The sequence below is a fragment of the Rhinatrema bivittatum genome, chromosome 11, assembly GCF_901001135.1.
Source record: "Rhinatrema bivittatum chromosome 11, aRhiBiv1.1, whole genome shotgun sequence".
Classification (NCBI taxonomy): Eukaryota; Metazoa; Chordata; class Amphibia; order Gymnophiona; family Rhinatrematidae; genus Rhinatrema; species Rhinatrema bivittatum.
The window spans coordinates 38,631,634-38,650,359 of NC_042625.1; the positions used below are offsets into that span (position 1 = coordinate 38,631,634).

General features: G+C 42.5%; 1 protein-coding gene across 1 annotated transcript in view; it reads left to right on the forward strand.

Moving 5' to 3' along the window:
• The window catches only part of TMEM132B (transmembrane protein 132B), a 533,841-nt gene that overhangs the window by 398,649 nt on the left and 116,466 nt on the right, over window positions 1–18,726 (forward strand). The window lies entirely within an intron of this gene.

Genomic DNA, 18,726 nt, shown 5'->3' on the forward strand with positions numbered 1-18,726 from the left:
TTGCTGGTTTCAATAAAGACACATGGAAGACATTGTGAATTCTGAGTATGGGTGGCAATCTCAGTTTGAAGGCCACTGGTCCCACCTGGTGGATGATAGGAAATGATTCCATGAATCTAGGAGTGAATTTTAAAGAGGTTGTCTTGAGGCACAGGTTTTTAGTACTGAGCTACACTAATTCTCCCAGCTGGAGTTGGGGCGCTAGGTGATATTCCTTATCTGCTTGCCTTTTAAAATGTCCCATGGCTTCTTCCAGAAGTTGGTGAGTCTAGCACCAAAATTCTTGAAGCTCTTTCCCCCTGATGTTAGCTGTTGGGCAGGTGACAGGAATGGGGACTGGCAGTGGTACCCAAGGATGGCGCCCAAAGATTAGGAGCCTGTTGAGTTCCCCACATGGTAATCGTAGCAGAACTCTGCCCGGAACAGAAGGGGTGCCCAGTTATCTTGATGCTGGTTCACGTAGGCCCTCAGGAAGGCTTTAAGGGTCTGATTAACCTACTCAGTCTGCCTGTTTCTCTGAGGATGATAAGCTGAAGTGAAGTTCAAGGTGATACCGAATTTTTTTGCATAGGCTCTTTCAGAAGCGGGCTGAAAATTCTACTCCTCAGTCTGAAAGGATATGGGATGGGAGCCTATGCAGATGAAACATGTGCTGAACTAAGAGATTAGCCAGCTCAGGCGCAGAAGGAAGCCCAGGGAGAGCTGTGAAATGGGCCAACTTTGAAAAACTATCTACCGCTACCCATTTAGCAGTGTTGCCACTTGAGAGGGGAAGGTCAGTGACAAAGTAAGTGGCCAAATTTGTCCAGAGTTTCTTGGAGGTCGGCAGTGGCTGTAACAGTCCCCAAGTTTGGGCTTGAGAACTCTTGCTCATGGCACATGTAGGGTAGGATTCTACAGACTGCTTTACTTTGACTTTCATCTGAGGTCACTAATAGTGTCTAAAGAAAAACTCCAGGGTTCTGGTGATGCCTGGGTGATCCGCCAAACGAGAGACATGGGCTCACTGAAGGACTTTCTGGCATAGGTAGGTATTGTGCGGAATGATTGTCTTCCCAGGTGGGATTGGAACAGCAGCAGTGACTACAATCCTTGCGGGGTCTATGATGTATTGTGGGGGCTCCAAGGAGCCTTCTGTGTCAAAGGAACATGAGGAGGGCATCAGCCTATTGGTTTTTCTCTGCTGGGCGGTACTGTACTTCATTGTCAAACTGGTTGAAGAATAGTGACCAGTGGGCTTGCCAAGGATTCAGTCACTTTGCTTGCACCAGGTGTTGCAGATTTTTATGAACTATGTAACTATTCACTGGCTATATGGCCCCTTCTAACAGATGGTGTGTCTCTGTTTTTAATCTCATTTACAAGACCAATAGCTGATAGGTGGCCTCTGAAAATGTGATTCATTTTAAATAATTTTATTGGAATTTAAAGTGTGCTTTGCTTGGCCCATTGAAGATCATGTTTTTGTAATTGGTTGCAGGTTTTGGTGTGGTTTTCAGTGTTTTTTGGGTATATAACCCATGACAGCCTTAGTGTGTCTCTTTAAGAACAATGTATAAGTATGCACCATGATCGCTTTGGGTATGTATTCTATGCTATTTTGCTGTATTGTTTTGTGTACTTTATTGGTGTCCTTATAGTGATTACATTCAATTTATTTTATTTTTCGGAAGTTGAAGCTGATTGTCCCAATGCAGCCTTCGGGTGAAACATGGGATTATGTGGGGGGGATATATTTTCCTGTGCAACAATATCTTTTTGAGATATCTTTTAATCACTTAACTTTTGAATATTTTGATTTTGGAGGACATTTCAGGTTTGCTCGATGCATCTTGCCTTTTGTAGGACTAAGTTCAACACAGAGAACTTGGGGGTGCATATTCAGCTACTAAATAGATATATTCAGCAGCATGGCAGTACTGCTGAATATACCTGGCTATGTTTTATATATATATGTGTGTGTATATATGTCTAGCTAACTTTATACCAGCCCTATGGTGCGGCCAGAGAGGTTAACCGGTTAATTCCGAATATCAGTTAGCTAGTTAATCTATCCGTCTAACTCCACTCCTCTCTGGAATGCCTACTTCTTGCCTCAGGAACACCTCTGACTTATCCAGCTAAATTCTAGCCAAATAAGCCATTTCATATTGTGGCTAAGCCACAATATGAAAGGGTGGTGGATGCCTGGAATGCCCTTCCGGAGGAAGTGGTGAAGTCTAAAACTGTGAACGACTTCAAAGGGGCGTGGGATAAACATAAACACTGTGGATCCATCAAGTCTAGAGGGCGTGAATAAAGAGGAGGCATTCAAACACTGCACGGAGCGGCAGTAGCCACAGAGGCATTCACGGAGCGGGATGCCAGTGGCCAGTAGTTGGTGTTCCACCTTCATGGAGCGGAAGGATGGAGGGCTGCTATCTCCAAAAAAAAAACAAAACAAAAAAATAAAAACAGGGGTGGGTAAGAGTATGGGGTAAGGGTGTGGCCTGCTTGTTACAGCAGTTGCTACCCCTAATTGAGCTGGACGTTCACTTGGATGCAGATACAGCGCTGCTCTCTAAATTGGTGGTGGGGTGGAGGGTAATTAGGGCTGGAGGGTACTGGAAGCCAATAGTAACAGGTGGGAGAGAAAAAAAGGTGAAAAAAAATGGATAAAGTGCGTAGCTTGCTGGGCAGACTGGATGGGCCATTTGGTCTTCTTCTGCCGTCATTTCTATGTTTCTATGTATATGGATGACATTTCAGCTTTTGAAAATCAGCCTCGAGATCTTTACTATTACAACTGCTTATATCTGGACTGCTTAGCATTAGATATACAGATTAGTTCTCCAGATTGCCCAGGAATCCTTATACCTTTCTTCTTAAAACGTGGCTAATTAGTTTCAGCCTGTGCGATAACCTACACAGGAATGTTATTTTTCTACATTTTCCGTGCATGTGTTTTCATTTGTTTGTTTTGTTCCAAAATTAAGGTGGCATATGGAGGGCTGGCATACTCAGGAATTTTCCCCATTAATTCTTATGGATTTAGGGCAAATAAGTGTTTGAAAGAGTACGTAAACAAGGTAGTGTGGAGCTTGAAGTGTGGGCAGGCATTTTCAGATTCTTGCAGTAAATGTGTTGACATTACAGGCTGAGTATGCTGCAGGTGTTTCTTGCCTTTTCAACAGAGAACTGTTGTCTTCAGAGTGAAATTTATGTTTACGATGCACCCCTGTTTTATGTGAACCAGCATGATGGGACTGCGTTCTCGAATGCCGGTATATAAAAACCCAAAATAAATAAATAAATAAATATGGAAATGAGTCAGCTAATGCATTCTGTGGTTTGGAACAGGGTGGACCCAAAAAGGCTAACTAAATGCCCATTTTTCCCTGTTTTCTCATTCAAGCCTTCCATGCAGTCTCTGCTCCAGCTTTGAGCTTGTCCAGCCACAAAATGGTTTAATTAGACCTCCTTAATGATTACCATTTTATCAAGCCTTTTGGGTTTCAAAGACTCTTTGGTATTCATGTGTCTGCATGGTTGCTACGCAAACCTTAGGATTTGCAAAGGAGCATGCAATTAGTGCCACTAATTGTCAGACCACTACAAAACTGGGAGCATAACAGAGTTGCAGATTCAGCACTTTAGTGTGCTGTACAGTTTTATGCCCGTGGCACATCTATTATGATTGGCTTTGTGCCTACTGGGCCATTATACCAACATACACCCACTGGAAAGTAGGATAGAGTGAAATGCTTAAGCAGTTAGGAATATTTTAAGTATTGTACTTTCCTTAATAAACGGTGAGGGCTGGAACGGAAGAGAGGAAACATGAAAGAGATGCAGGTGAAAGGAAAGAAGCAAGACAAAATAAAAGAATGGATGAGTGACTAGGGAAAAGAATGAAATGAAGACAAAAGAGGGAAAGAAATGGCTATGCTGAAAGAATAGTCTATAGATAGAATGAGTAATGTATTTGCCTATTAATCCACTTATAAGAAATGGTGTCATGCTAGGTAGGTGACGTAAAGGACAATCCATTGGGTTATAAAGAGGATAACTTATACTAGTGGTTCCTAACACAGTCCTTCAGGCACCCCTAACTTGTCTAGTTTTCTATGAGCATGAGAGATTTGTATACATGGGGGTCTCCAGAAAACCAGACCAGTTAGGTTTGCTTTCGGGATAGGGTTGGAATATACAGGCTTAAGGTGTAGCCAGTGCTTGAAATTGCAATTTACTGGCTGTTACATGTGTAAATCTTAGAATCTTGCTGGGAAGAGAGAACACTTTGATGTTTTCTAGTTGATTTGCTGCTTTAGTTGCTTCTCAAGGATTGAGCAACCGTGAAGCCTTGGTCTTAATTGTTCATAGCATTCCCTTGAGTGATCGCCTGCTTTGGCTAACTCTAATGGGCTTCCTTTTGTCAAAGGAACAGAAGACAGATAAATTAGCAAGCAGCCTCTGCACTAATAATTCAAGATGAGCTGGGTTTGTTCCCATAAACCAGATTCTACCTACTGTGAGATATCTTTAGTGCAGTTAGGTGTCTTATTAAAGCTCTAAGGTCATGTAATTAGGTGTTTGTGTCCAAGGTAACTTTGTAGTCTGTTAGTCGTTCTTCCAATGAAACACTTTCATTTGGAGCACATTGGACTGTTATCCCCTAAAGTCCTGGAGGAACAATTGCTACATTAGGCTCAGCTAAGAGAGCCTTACTGAATTGTCTGACTCATCAGCCACCTCCTCACCGTATTTACGCTGTTTCATGCACAGAATTCTCATATGGATTTTAACACAATAAAAAATCAGTGGAGGGTGAATAAAAACAAGAATCTTAAGTGATTAAAGTAGTATAAGTGTAGAGGGAAATGAATCTTCATTACTGTGGGCATGGAATGTGCTGCGACCACCCCTATCATCCCTTACATCGACATGTTAAGGATGGATGGGAAAAAATGCCTTTGAGTGGACATACAATAGCTCTCTACAATCTAGGAAAATATTCCAATAACCCATCATGTGAGGCCTAAGCCAAAACAATGAGACTGAAAAAAATAGTTAAAATTAACTCAATCTGTCCTAGCCAGTGGGAGCCATAAAAACATAATTGATATTAGGGATGAGCAAGGAAAATAAACATTTCGGTTTGGATTTTTGGTTCAGTTTCCTGTTTCATTCAGTTTGGATGAGAAGGTCATTAGTATCATTTGTTTCCATTAAAGTCAATGGAAGAAGCAGTGTATCTTTTTTTTTTTTTTTAAATCTAACTTTGGGGTTTTCCAGCCAAGTTGTTTTTTTTTTTTTAATTTGCTGGCAGGCATCAACAGCAGAGGCAACAGCACACCAAGATATACCAAAAGTGGCATGAACCCTGTTACCTAAAGATGGACAAAAGGCACCAGTTGTGGCATGAACAGCCTAAGCCACCATGAAAGGGAGAAAGTGGCACAGATAATAGCCAAATATTCCAGAATAACAAAGGAGGGGCAAAACAGCACAAACAGTAGAATGAATATCCCAAGACAGCAACAGTAGTATCAAAAACCCAGGGAATATCATGAGTGGTATGAAAGCAAGTGCTGATGCTTGCTGACTATGTACACTAAGAAGTAAAGTGCAAGAGTGACACACAGAAAAATTAGCACAATGCCATTGTCTCTCTTACACAGAGAAAGCAAGCTGCCCCCATCACTGCCACTCTGCAGGAGAACATCTCCTATGTTTCTTGTAGACAGTGACACATGCTGCCTGCCTGCTGTAGAAGAGAAGTGCAGTGTTACTCTGCTGAAATGCAGTTACATTGTAATCCTCTGAAAGAGAGATTTATAGTTTCCTGTGCTGCTAGCAGCACAGCTTAGGGTATAAAGGCAGTGATTGTAAGAGCACATCTTGCTAACCTTGCTAAGTGTGATGTAGCCAATTTTAGACCAATTTCAAATTTATTAACTTTAACGAAGATTATAGAGAAGGCTATATTGGAACAATTTACAGATTATCTGGTGGTCAGTCATCTATTAAGTACCCAACAGTGTGGATCATAATGCTAAGACCCTATTATTAGAACTACATGATTTCATATTATAATTAGATCAGGATCATTCAGTTATTACGATTTCCCTGGACCTTTCCTCTGCCTTTGATATGGTGGATCACACTACCTTATTATCCAGGCTCTTTTATTTAGGGATACAAAATGAAGTATTAAACTGGTTTCAGTCATTTTTTGGCAAGCAGACAGTATGCAGTACGTATAGGTCCAGAACAGTCTTTATGGAAGCCTTGTTTAACGGGGTCAGCAGTTTCCTCAATGCTGTTTAACACTTATTTGATCCTGTTGTGAGCACTTCCTTCTTAGGTTAATTTCAGGGTTTATGGTGGTGATATTCAGTTGGTATTTCCAATGTTTAGATCTATGACTGATACCCTTTCTTGTATCTCTCAATGTCTGGGGTGTGTAAAGATCTGGCTTGGCCATAATAATTTATATCTAAGTGTCACCAAATCAGTAGGGCTGTGGATGGGCAAAGTGGATCATCCTATAGATCTGACTATCTCAGTTATTGGTGTCACATTCCTTCTGTTTGTTGATTCTGGCTTTGATTTTTGGGATAGGTTGATCGAAAAAGTGCTAAAACAGGATTGGTCCTGTTCCTTCCTTGTCCCATTTTCAATCAGGCTTTGATTTTGGACCAAAGCCTGACTCTAAAGCCACAAATGTCTGCAGTCATTCGCTCTGGTTTTTTTAAATTAAGGCTGCTGAGATTCCTTAAGTACATACTTTCCAGAGAGGACTTTAGAACGGTCATGCAAGTCTTTGTACTAACAACCATTGATTATTGCAACTCTTTTAGGCCAATGCAATATAATGTGCTCAGCCCAGCGCACAGCCTTACAGTTGGATGCCCATTTTGGACCTGCTAGAATAACTCATGATGCAATAATGGGATTAGCACGTCCAAAACACACATCTAAACAAGTGCCTAGCTTGCTAATAGCGCTCATCATATGTAAATTCCATGTAGATGAGGCTATTAACTATTACTCTGTGATGCAAGGAGGCATGCTAAGCAAGAGATTGCTTAGCACATCTCCTACTACCGCCAGAAATTTAAAGCTTGCTCATAGATAAGCGTTAAATTTCATGCAGCTCGCCTGACCAAAGCTCCCACCTCCCCAAGGACTGGCCCGATAGGCCAAGTGGTCCGGTCCTACCCGGGGGTCCTGAACCTGAAATAGTGGATTCTGAGGTCCTTTTAATATTAATTTATTCACTCCTTTGCTTACTGCTAATTGGTCCATTCACTGTCACATGTCAGTGAAAGGACCAATCCCCTTTCAGAAGGCTGTCCTGAAAGGCGATTGGTCCTTTTGTTGACAGGTGTCAGTGAAAAGGATCAATCGGGAACAGCCCTGATGGGAGAGGTTCTCCAGCAGGCATTCCTGGTGGTGTTAGGGGATTTGGGGTCTGGCAAGGGCTGTTTTACTGAATGGACCTCAAAATCCACCATTTCAGGTACAGGACCCCTGGGTCCGACTCAGGCTATTTGGCCCATTGGGCCACACCTTGGTGAGGGGGAGGTTTGGTCAGGTCAGCTGCTGTGCTGGTCTGGGCACCCAAGGCTGTTGTGGGCATGCAGCCACCTCTCCTGGGTGCTCAATGTTTTTGAGCACTGGGGATGCATAATTTGTTCCTAGCGCATCCTTTGTACCTCACTAGCTCATTTAAATATTATATCGGGCATCAAGGAGGGGTAGCTGTGTGCGTGATAGGAAAATGGGAGCTCAATAATTAGGGATGTGAATCGTTTTTTGACGATTTAAAATATCGTCCGATATATTTTAAATCATCAAAAATCGTTAGAGCCGCGATACAATAACAATTCCCCCTATTTATCGTTAAAAAATCGTAAATCGGGGGAAGGGGAAGGGGGAGGGCGGGAAAACCGGCACACTAAAACAACCCTAAAACCCACCCCGACCCTTTAAAATAAATCCCCCACCCTCCCGAACCCCCCCCCCCCAAATGCCTTAAATTACCTGGGGTCCAGAGGAAGGGTCCCGGTGTGATCTTTTACTCTCGGACCTCCGTGCATTGTAGAAATGGCGCCGGCGCTACCTTTTGGCACCGGCCGTACGGCAAGACGATTCGACTGCAGGAGGTCATTCCGGACCCCCGCTGGACTTTTGGCAAGTCTTGTGGGGGTCAGGAGGCCCCCCAAGCTGGCCAAAAGTCCCTGGGGGTCCAGCGGGGGTCCGGAATGACCTCCTGCAGTCGAATCGTTTTTCCGTACGGAAAAGCGATTCGAGGTAGGAGATCGCTCCCGGACCCCCGCTGGACTTTTGGCAAGTCTTGTGGGGGTCAGGAGGCCCCCCCAAGCTGGCCAAAAGTCCCTGGGGGTCCAGCGGCGGTCCGGGAGCGATCTCCTACGCTCCTGACGTCGGGGGACAAAAAAACAAAATGGCGCCAGCGCTACCTTTGACCTGTCATATGACAGGTCAAAGGTAGCGCCGGCGCCATTTCTACAATGCACGGAGGTCCGAGAGTAAAAGATCACACCGGGACCCTTCCTCTGGACCCCAGGTAATTTAAGGCATTTTGGGGGGGTTCGGGAGGGTGGGGGATTTATTTTAAAGGGTTGGGGTGGGTTTTAGGGATGTTTTAGTGTGCCGGTTTACGATTTACACGATATTTAAAAAAACCCAAACTGCGACGATCCGATTCCCTCCCCCTCCCAGCCGAAATCGATCGTTAAGATGATCGATCACATGATTCACATCTCTATCAATAATAAGTGCCCATTTTACTGAGCAAGATATTGCATTGGCTCCTTTGTATGTTGGGTTACCCAACTATTGCATTTGAGCTTTACAGGTTCTGCAAAATGCAGCAGCACACATGGTAGTGTCTTGCGTCTTACATGAGCATATTACACCAGTGTTGCATCAGCTTCACTGGCTGTCCATAAAGCAGTGTGTAAAGTTTAAATTACTAACAATCATACATAAGGCTGTACAAGAATCAAGTCCCTCTTTCATTACAAATAGAATAGTGGTTTATGAGCCTGGCCAATTTTTACGTTCTCTGGGTAAATATCTACTTACTGTTTCATCTTTCAAAGACTATCGTCTTCAAACCACAAGGAGGAGGGCGTTCTCCATAATGGGTCCATCTCTTTGAAATGAGCTCCCATCTGAACTGCAAGCCATTGTAGATTATTAAGTTTTGAAAACAATTGAAGGCATATTTGTTTTGTTTTTATCTAAGATTGTGTTTTGTTGTTTATAATTGTTTTATATTATACTGTACCCCGCTCAGCAGGAGATTCTCTTTGAGTAGTCTATAAATGAATGTAAATAAATAAATCTTTTCTTTACTGTGGAACTTTGAAGCAAAGAGCTTCATAATCTTATAGAAACATAGAAATGACGGCAGAAGAAGACCAAACGGCCCATCCAGTCTGCCCAGCAAGCTTCACATTTTTTTCTCATACTTATCTGTTTCTCTTAGCTCTTTGGTTCTATTTCCCTTCCACCCCCACCATTAATGTAGAGAGCAGTGATGGAGCTGCAACCAAATGAAATATCAAGCTTGATTAGTTATGGGTAGTAGGGGAAGTAACCGCCGCAATAAGCAAGCTACACCCATGCTTATTTGTTTTACCCAGACTGTGTTATTCAGCCCTTATTGGTTGTTTTTCTTCTCCCCTGCCGTTGAAGCAGGGAGCTATGCTGGATATGCTTGTAGTATCAGTTTTTCTTCTCCCCTGCCGTTGAAGCAGAGAGCTATGCTGGATATGCGTGAAGTATCAGTTTTTCTTCTCCCCTGCCGTTGAAGCAGGATATGCATTGAAAGTGAAGTATCAGGCTTATTTGGTTTGGGGTAGTAACCGCCGTAACAAGCCAGCTACTCCCCACTTTGTGAGTGCGAATCCTTTTTTCCACATTTCCTCTTGCTGCTGTTGTAGCTTAGAGCGATGTTGGAGTCACAGTAACCATGTTAATCTGTCGTCTCTCTCTGAGATTCAACAAAGGAATGACTGAGAACTAATCTGCAAATAGTAACCGGCTGTTTAAAATGCTCTGTTTCACTTTCACCTAAATACATGGTCAGTCCATACAATTGTCAGCTGGGATAGGTTGATTGAAAAAGTGCTAAAACAGGTCTTGTTCCTTCCTTGTCCCATTTCCATCCAATCAGCTCTGGTCTGTCTGGCTTTGCTTCACCCATAGACTTTAATGGGACTGAACTAAATGAGCTGAAAAGGATTCAGAAGGTTTTGGGGGCCTGAACTCATTTGGGTGAATGACCTGAACCGAACCAAAAATTGATTCATTTGGATCAAATTCCACATTTGGATCATCTGAATGCATATCCCTGATGGATATTTTGGATTAAGGAGATATCATAAAGGAAGAAGACTGTATTGAAATGGAAGAAAAGAGCTGATAAGTAGTACTCCAAATCTGAATGTGCTTCTAATATTCAATACAATAGGAAAAATTGTTCAGTTCCATGGATATCCACACCTGTCAGTGTCCGGTATGGTATGTATTTCCCAGGTAATCTGCACAATACTGGCAGTAAATTGGTTTCACGGGTCACAAGCCAGCTTTTATAAAAACATTTAAACAAAATTACATTGCACCAGGCTTTAAAATGACAGCCTTGAAATGCACAATGCGCAGTAGACTAGATGTAATCTTGCATTTCATAAACAGGCAATAGCCACTGGGGAAAAGTTGTCCAGATAGTAAATAGTTTGGTCTCGTACCAACTGTTTCCAGCTCAGCTGTAGTATAATTGTTAATGCAATGGGAATGAGCTGGAAGTCTGACAGATGTGCTGTCATGAGACTTCTTTTTTTTTCCTTTCGGGGGGAGAGCATTCCAAATCTTCTGAATCCGACTTATGCCATATTTGCTGGTTCACGACCCAACGCTAATAAGGTCGTGCCCTGCCATCATGTCTAACAAATACTGTGGAAGAAGATTGGAAGCTCTGCTATTACGCAGTGCCAAAGGAAATGCGTTTGTACCTGGCGGCACTATTTTACTGAGCTCCAAAGGGGCTGCATGCCGGAAAAAACAAATGATTTTTTTCTTTTGTTTAAATGTGGGGTTGTTTTTGTTTTTTTTCTCATTACCTTACATATTTTTGTTTAAGTCCGAGGCTCTCCTGTCACCTGCAGCTATTCGTTTACTGATGGATTTTATGAACGTCAAAACCTTTGTGTTAGATAGTTATGAGGTGCCAAACCGCTACCTAAGTGGTGCACTTTCCTTGGGGGCCCCAGATGACTCCATGCCACCTAGAAAAGGTGGAGCAGGTCCTGTTTTTGTTTTTTTTTTTTTACCTGATTGCATGCATGGAGACATAGCCTCGCTTTTCTCTGGGAAGCCAGGACATCTACTCCATGCATGCAAGGGGGTAAAATGGGGACTGGCTCAGCCTGTTCTAGGTGACGGGGTGTCATCGGGGAGCTCTCTGCTGCCTCTTCGGAGGACAGAATTTAAATTCTTTGACTAGCACAGTTGCAGCTGAAATAAATTGCCTTGCAATGCCTTTCAGCCTGTATGTATGATGTCATGAGAAATTCTGTCAGGGCAGAGGCAATTGGAAAGTGCAAGATGAATGATCATAATATTGCACCTGAGGGGGGGGGGGGGGGGGGGGGGTTAGTTTTCAGACAGTCTGCAAAGAAGGCGACATCTTTTACCGTGCATACTCATAGAGAAACCACCCGAGGTTTCCTTTTTTGAAAATTTAGCGTTTACATTTAAACGCGCCATGTACTTTGCCCCATGCTATTTGTTCAGGCCGCCAAATGGGTTGGCAGGAAGGGGTTAAATAAAAAAAAAAAAAGGGTGTATTTTTTGTTGTCCCTGCTGTTTTCTGGTTCCAGCCTTAACCTCCCCCCTCCCCCCCTAGGAGATGCCTCTCTTTAATGTGGCTAAAAGTATGTTTTAACTTGTTGCTGGGTGGAGAACAGGAGACAGGAGAATTTAGCCATGCTGAATGGCATTGAAAACCACTCTCCAATGTTTGGACTTCGTGAGACTTTGAACAATAAAATAGGTGCAAATTTAAAAAAAAATTTTTTAAATACGATTCCTTATCATTTGTGACAGAAATGATAATGCTTTAACAATTAAATTCATTTTCTAACTTTGGGGTTTCACTGTCAGTTTTGCTTTCAGCTTTACAGTTTGAAATCAGACTTTTATTTTACAATAAAAACTGTATTTAAAAAAAAAATAAAAATCACAAGTGAAGGTGGATGAACTTTCCTAAAAAGATTCACAAACTAATTTGCTCACAGGCCTTATGCTAACTTCCTTCCATTGCTGCTGGGGGCTGGAGGTTAGGAGAGGAGGGGCATGGTGCCACCTGGATCCTTGCCAGCATGCTTCAAGCTGTAGGGCAGTGCCATAGGTGGGATGAGCATACCTGGAAACTTTAGAGTTGGGGTCACCCTGAGATTGTTGAAGAGCAGGGGTGTCAGAGAAAATGCGAACCCACTTTCTTTCAACCCCTGCCCCTCTCCCTCCGCTAATCTATACTCTCTCTCACATAATCTCTCTCCTCCCTCTTCCTCCCTCCATGAATAAAACCAGTACACTCTCCCCATTCCCCGAGGAGTGACCCCAGCACTCTTCCCGTTGTCCCTATAAATCATTCTCAGCTCCCTAACTTATGATCCAGTGTGTCTCCTTCCTCCTTCACTCTGCTCTCAGCTGAGTCCACAGTTTTGGGATCACAGACAACTGCAGGCTGAGCTGTGTCTACTCCAGCCCCTCAGCCTTCCTGAGTTTCCCCAGTGTTGCCGTTGACAGAGAAGGGGAGGAGGTGAAAGCTGGATCTGATACCTCTGAGCAGAAAACAATTGCTGTGTTCCCTTTTCCAACTCCTCGCCTCCTTTTCTCTCTATGCTTCCTGAAGGGGAGGGGCTGGGGATTGGCTGATGCCTTCAAAATTTGGCGTTGGAGGCAACTGTGTACATTACATATACCTAAACCTGGGCCTGATGGTGAATGTGCATCAGATCTGATTTTTTTTCTCAGATTCACTCAGAAAATTTTAACAAGCTTACCCAGTGAATATGAGGAAAATCCCCAAATTCTGTTGAACTCTAACCAAGCTGATAGTTGCCTGGTTTGAGTTCAGCCTTACATTTTCCCCACCTCTCCCCACATGAGACAAGTTTTCACTGTAACCAAAGTGAAAATGTCTTTTTTTTTTTTTTTTTTTTTGGGTGTTCATCAGAAATCACCCACCGGATTTTGAAACACTTTCTTTATTCCTCTCAAAGCGTGAATGTTTTGTGGCCCAATTTTTGGTGATACACCTGGGGCCTCTGGTACAAGGAATGAAGGAAGTGACCTTGGTAACACTACCTAGGTATTTCCTAGTCGATAAAGATCTAGTCAAAGAGCATGAGGCAAAACGAATGGCCCAATCCTATTTTAAGGGCATCAGCCCCAGGAAAGCCCCCTGTCTCAGAAGGTAATATTTCTCTTGCTCACTGCTGCTAAAAATATGCAGATGCCCAATGCTAAATAACAGGTCTGCCGTGGATGGCTGCAGTAGGTCCATGGAAGCTCTGGGGATTTCCGGGGCATCACTGGCATATTTTCCTAGCAACAACCACACGGCATTTGGTTAAGATTCCATTGCTCTCCCTTGCCCGATTTATCAACCTCTCGCAAGTAGATCTTTTGTATCACAGGCCCTGCTCTTTGGAAGAGCCTTCCTGCAGCTACTGGAGCAGAGAGTGATCTTTCTCACTTTAGGAAGAACTTAGACATATCTCTTTTCTCTCGATCTTGTTAAGGTATGTTTTATTTTTCCCAAGAGATGTATAGCAATGTTGCTTTTTGGTTGCTCTGGCATGTTTGTTTTGTGTTGCATAAGGTTTTGCTACGCTTTACTGTGTATGTTGACTGTAACCCGCTGAGGCTGGATGGATCAGTGGAATAGAAATTATGGAAATAAACACATAAATAGCTGATTTGCAGCAGATGGGGCTATTCGGTAAAGAGTAGAATTTTCCAGCAATGGGAGGTTCCACGGTGTGGGCGTTAGGGTGAGCGATAGGAGGGATGTTACCCTCGAAGGGGATGGCCAAAATCTGAAAGCATAGGCGGTGTCCCCACGAACACTGGGTAGCACAGGTCAGCAGTTCCCAAGGAGTTGACATTGACTTGTCCTTGGTCTTTTCTGGGAGCCTGGTAGGGGCATCAAAGGGTGGTGGTGCTTTGTTTTCAGAAGTTGTGTGTGGAAGGGGAAGAACTCTTCTGAGGGGAGTGGAGCAGACCTGAGGATTTCCAATCACTAGAAGCAAGTAGGAAGAATTGTTTGAGTACTCTGAGGTATTTCAAGGAGGACTTTATACTTTCTTTTTGTGCTCAGAAATGCCGAGCACATTTGGATGGAAGTGTGAGGTTCTTTGGAAGCAGTAGGACTGAAGGAAGTATAAGAACTTTACCTGTACCATTGTGATTATTATTATTTTTTTATTTCTGCAAGAACTGTAAGTCGTTTTTTTTTTTCTGATTACTGTATTTTTCTGGGCTTTGTATTTTTGTATTGTTTGAAAGTTTTGCCAATTGTTTCCAGTAAACCTTTCCTTCGGTTTGGAGTATACTTTTGGTGTGGACTTTTTTTTTTATATATATATATTTTTTTTTGTGCTTTTTGAACTCTCCTAGTTGGGCCTTGCAGGGGAATTCCTCTCCCCATTCCATGGGACCCAATTTTGTTTTCATTTCCCCCACTCTGAGTGACCCAGGCTTTGCAGGAGTTGGGAAGAGTGTGTGTGTATGTGTGTGTGTGTGTGTGTGTGTGTGGAGGGGTTTACACAGATATTTGCAACACTAGTTTAAATCTGTTCATTAATGATTGAGGAAGCAAAACCTCATGGCGCATAACTGTTCCTTTTACATGCCACATTCTATCACTTACAGCATTAATGGTCAGCAGTACGTTGTAAATCTTGTTTTATGGGTTTTCAGCAACATTCACAAGAGTGCTGCGAAAAACCTGAGGTTGCTGAACAGATTCCTGTCCATTGGCAGTAATGGGAATCTCCTAGGACCTAAGACCATCAATCCAAAATGAAATTTAGCATGCTTAGGAGTTTGCAACCAAAGGAAAGGTGGTACTTGTTGCAGGAAAAATACTCATCCTATTTTTGAGGTTTGGAAGAACTCCAGATCCCATAGATTATTAAAATCATCAGGGCTGTCCCAGTGGCTCAGGCGACAAGGGCTCCTCAGGTTGGCTAGGACTGGGGATACTGTGGAGGCAGTGTTCACACACTCGGGGCGGGGGATGGGAGAGGGACTGAATTGCTCAAGGGGGTCACCTGGAGGGATCCAAGATGGCACCGGCACTGCAGCTTTGAACGCTGAGGCAATTTCCCTTCGTGATTTCTTGAAATACTTAATGAAAAAATGCCCCATAACGCCAGGAAAAGGCATGTGAGGGAGAAGACCTACCCTGAGGCAGCTCCGGAGCCCCCTTTGACTGGCCCGATGGACACCCATGTGGTCTGGGGGGGTTTCATCGGGAGAGGAGTCGCGTCGTCAAGGAACTTTAGATGAAGTACAGGTTCCCTCGCCGGACTCTGATATATCACTGTCCCCGATGCAGAGAGAGGCGCCGGTAAACCCTGCTACACTCAGAAACCCGGAAGTGAAACCTGGCTGCACTGCCAGCCGAAGTTGCAGGTGGTTTGAGAAGCAAGGCAGGGAGCTCTTCCCCGGGAGGAGAGAATGTGGACGTCGCCCCGTTGGGACACGAAGTGGGACCCAGCAACTCACCCATGAGAGAGCGTTTGGAGATGGATGTAAGGGGCTCATCTACCCCTCTTCCTGCAAGTTCGCGATTTCATCTTGCTAAACCCAACCAGGTACCTTTAGATTCTCTTTGGGAGGCTATTGAAGGTTTGGGGAATTTAATATCTAATCAGCTCAGTCCTTTGATTGAGCGATGAAATGAGCACGAACAGCGTATTCAGATGTTGGAAAGCACTGCTAAAACTACTTCGCAGCAGTATGAAGAGGTTAAGACCACTGTGACCTCAAATAAGCTTTTGCAGGATTCTTTGATAAAAGATAATTTATTCCTCCTGATGACTAAGCTGGAGAATATTGAGAATACGCTTAAAGGGAAGAATCTACGTTTTGTGAATTTTCCTAAATTGCCATATATATCCCCCAAAGAAATGTTCAAGAGATATACTTAATGGAAATCCTAAAAGTAGCAGAGGAAACTATACCACCTTTGACGTGAGCATTTTATTTGCCTCTAGTGAAAGACTCCCGAGAAGATAAAGTGGTGGGTTAGCAAAGGAGGAGATTCAAGAGCCAGCAGAGGAGTTGGCAGAAGAGTCCGTTACAGCACTGTTAAATATTTCTGAAATATTAGAGGCGTCAGATTCAGTTCAAGCCAGTCAAGCAAAGATTGTGACTTTTGTTTTGGAACCTGATAAAGACTGGGTGCTGAAGCTTTTTTTCAGATATCATTCAGAACATAAGAACATGCCATACTGGGTCAGACCAAGGGTCCATCAAGGCCAGTATCCTGTTTCCAACAGTGGCCAATCCAGGCCATAAGAACCTGGCAAGTACCCAAAAACTGTCTATTTCATATTACTATTTATAGTAATAGCAGTGGCTATTTTCTAAGTCAACTTAATTAATAGCAGGTAATGGACTTCTCCTCCAAGAACTTATCCAATCCTTTTTTAAACACAGCTACACTAACTGCACTAACCACATCCCCTGGCAACAAATTCCAGAGTTTAATTGTGCGTTGAGTAAAAAAAAACTTTCTCCGATTAGTTTTAAATGTGCCATATGCTAACTTCATGGAGTGCCCCCTAGTCTTTCTATTATCTAAATGACTAAATAACCGATTCACATCTACCCGTTTTTTCTAAATTTGCAGGTTAGGATTTTTCCTGCTGTGTCCAAGACGACACAAAATAAAAGGAAGCAATTTTTGCTGCTTAGACCAAAGGTCCTTCAAATAGGGGCCTATATCCATTTAAAATTCCCCTGCAAATGTCTAAGTATAAAGAAGCTTCATATTTGTTTTATTTACCTTCACAACTAATACAATTTTTGAGTGATAAAGGTCTAAACTCATAGTGATGTTATGGGATAAAACAATAATACCATTGTCTCCCTAAAATGGCTCAGGGTGCTCTCTTTTCTGTATTAGCTCCCCTTTAATGCAGTGCTGTCATTTTCCTTTTATTATTTGTTAGTTCTAATATATTAATGGAGGAATTGGATCCCCAGAATTTGTGGACTTTAACATATGAAGTATGGCTCTTTAATAATTCTTTGATTTTTTTAATGTGTTATGCTTCATATAATCTGTTATTCAAGATTGTTCTTGAAATGTAACTTAATAATTGCATTAAAAAAAAAGGGGTGTCACCTAGTGGCCAAATCAAACTTAAGCCATAGCCTTATGGGAATTACATTACTAAGTTGAGACCAAAGGTAAGATATTGTCATCCATAATTTATTAATATGTACTACTCCTTCCCTGCAGGCTTGTTTTGCTTTGCGTAACTATAACCCTTTTGAGAGAAGAAGCAGTGAGCAGGGACGTTATAACACGTGCTCTCCTCAGGAAGGCATCTAACATTTTCAGGTCTGTTATGTGCCAAATGACTATAAAATGGAAACAAATGATGTCACGAGTCCTGTTTAATGTGTGGCTGAAGTTACGGACGTGGGATTATCACAGAAAAGTTGGTCCGGGAATGTTTCTGAGCAGTAGACCTGACCCTGCTGCCAACCGGATGGGAAGCTATGGAACCATTCTGGGCTGGGTGGATGCACTGATTGGACAGTGTTTGCTCTGCCACCAAGTTGCCACCTCCTTCCAAGATCAATTGCAATGGTGCACTGTATATGCTGTGTTTTTACATTATGGTATTAAAAGAGTGTTATGATGTAATGTCTAAAAGACAACAAGTGTTGGCTGAGAAAATGCTGTTTAATTTCCTTAGCATTCCTTATGTTCCCTGTTGGTATGTTAGCTCATTGGGCTTTGCCAGGACTGTTCTGATGCCTTCATTCCGAAATGCACAGTCAAGTGACAGAAGAATCAATAAAGGGACATACCTTTAACATACCTGACTTTCCTTGCTTTTGCGACACTAAGTCAAGTCCCTAAGAGTATTTAATGAGGTTATTGATCTTATTTATTTATTTATTTATTTATTTAATTTCTTTTCCTATACCGATGCTCAAGACTAGGTCTTATCGTACCGGTTTACAATGTAACTGAGGGGAAACCAATTAACATCAAGGTAGAAAGTAAAGTTACATTAAACAGGGAGCATAAAACCTGGGCAATGGAAGACAGTATCTTGAACTTACTATCTCTTTTTGTTTTTTTTTAAGCAATAATACATCTGTAGGACATTCCCTCCCCCCATACAATGACTCCAGTGACTGGAAACAGCTGCAGTTACTTTGCAACTATTTTTCAAATGTAAATTTCTTAGCTGTCTGAAAATGCTTTGAAATTATCAAAAGATACTGGTGTTCACTTCTTGCAACATTTCATTAAAATAACTCCTTCTGTAAACTACAGCTGGTTAAAAGCGTCTAAATGCAATTATATTTTTAGTACTCTATATTTTAAAAATGCATTGCCAATCAACACCAGGTTTTCAAAATATGTTTGCATCTGGAAGGGTGACTAGCTTG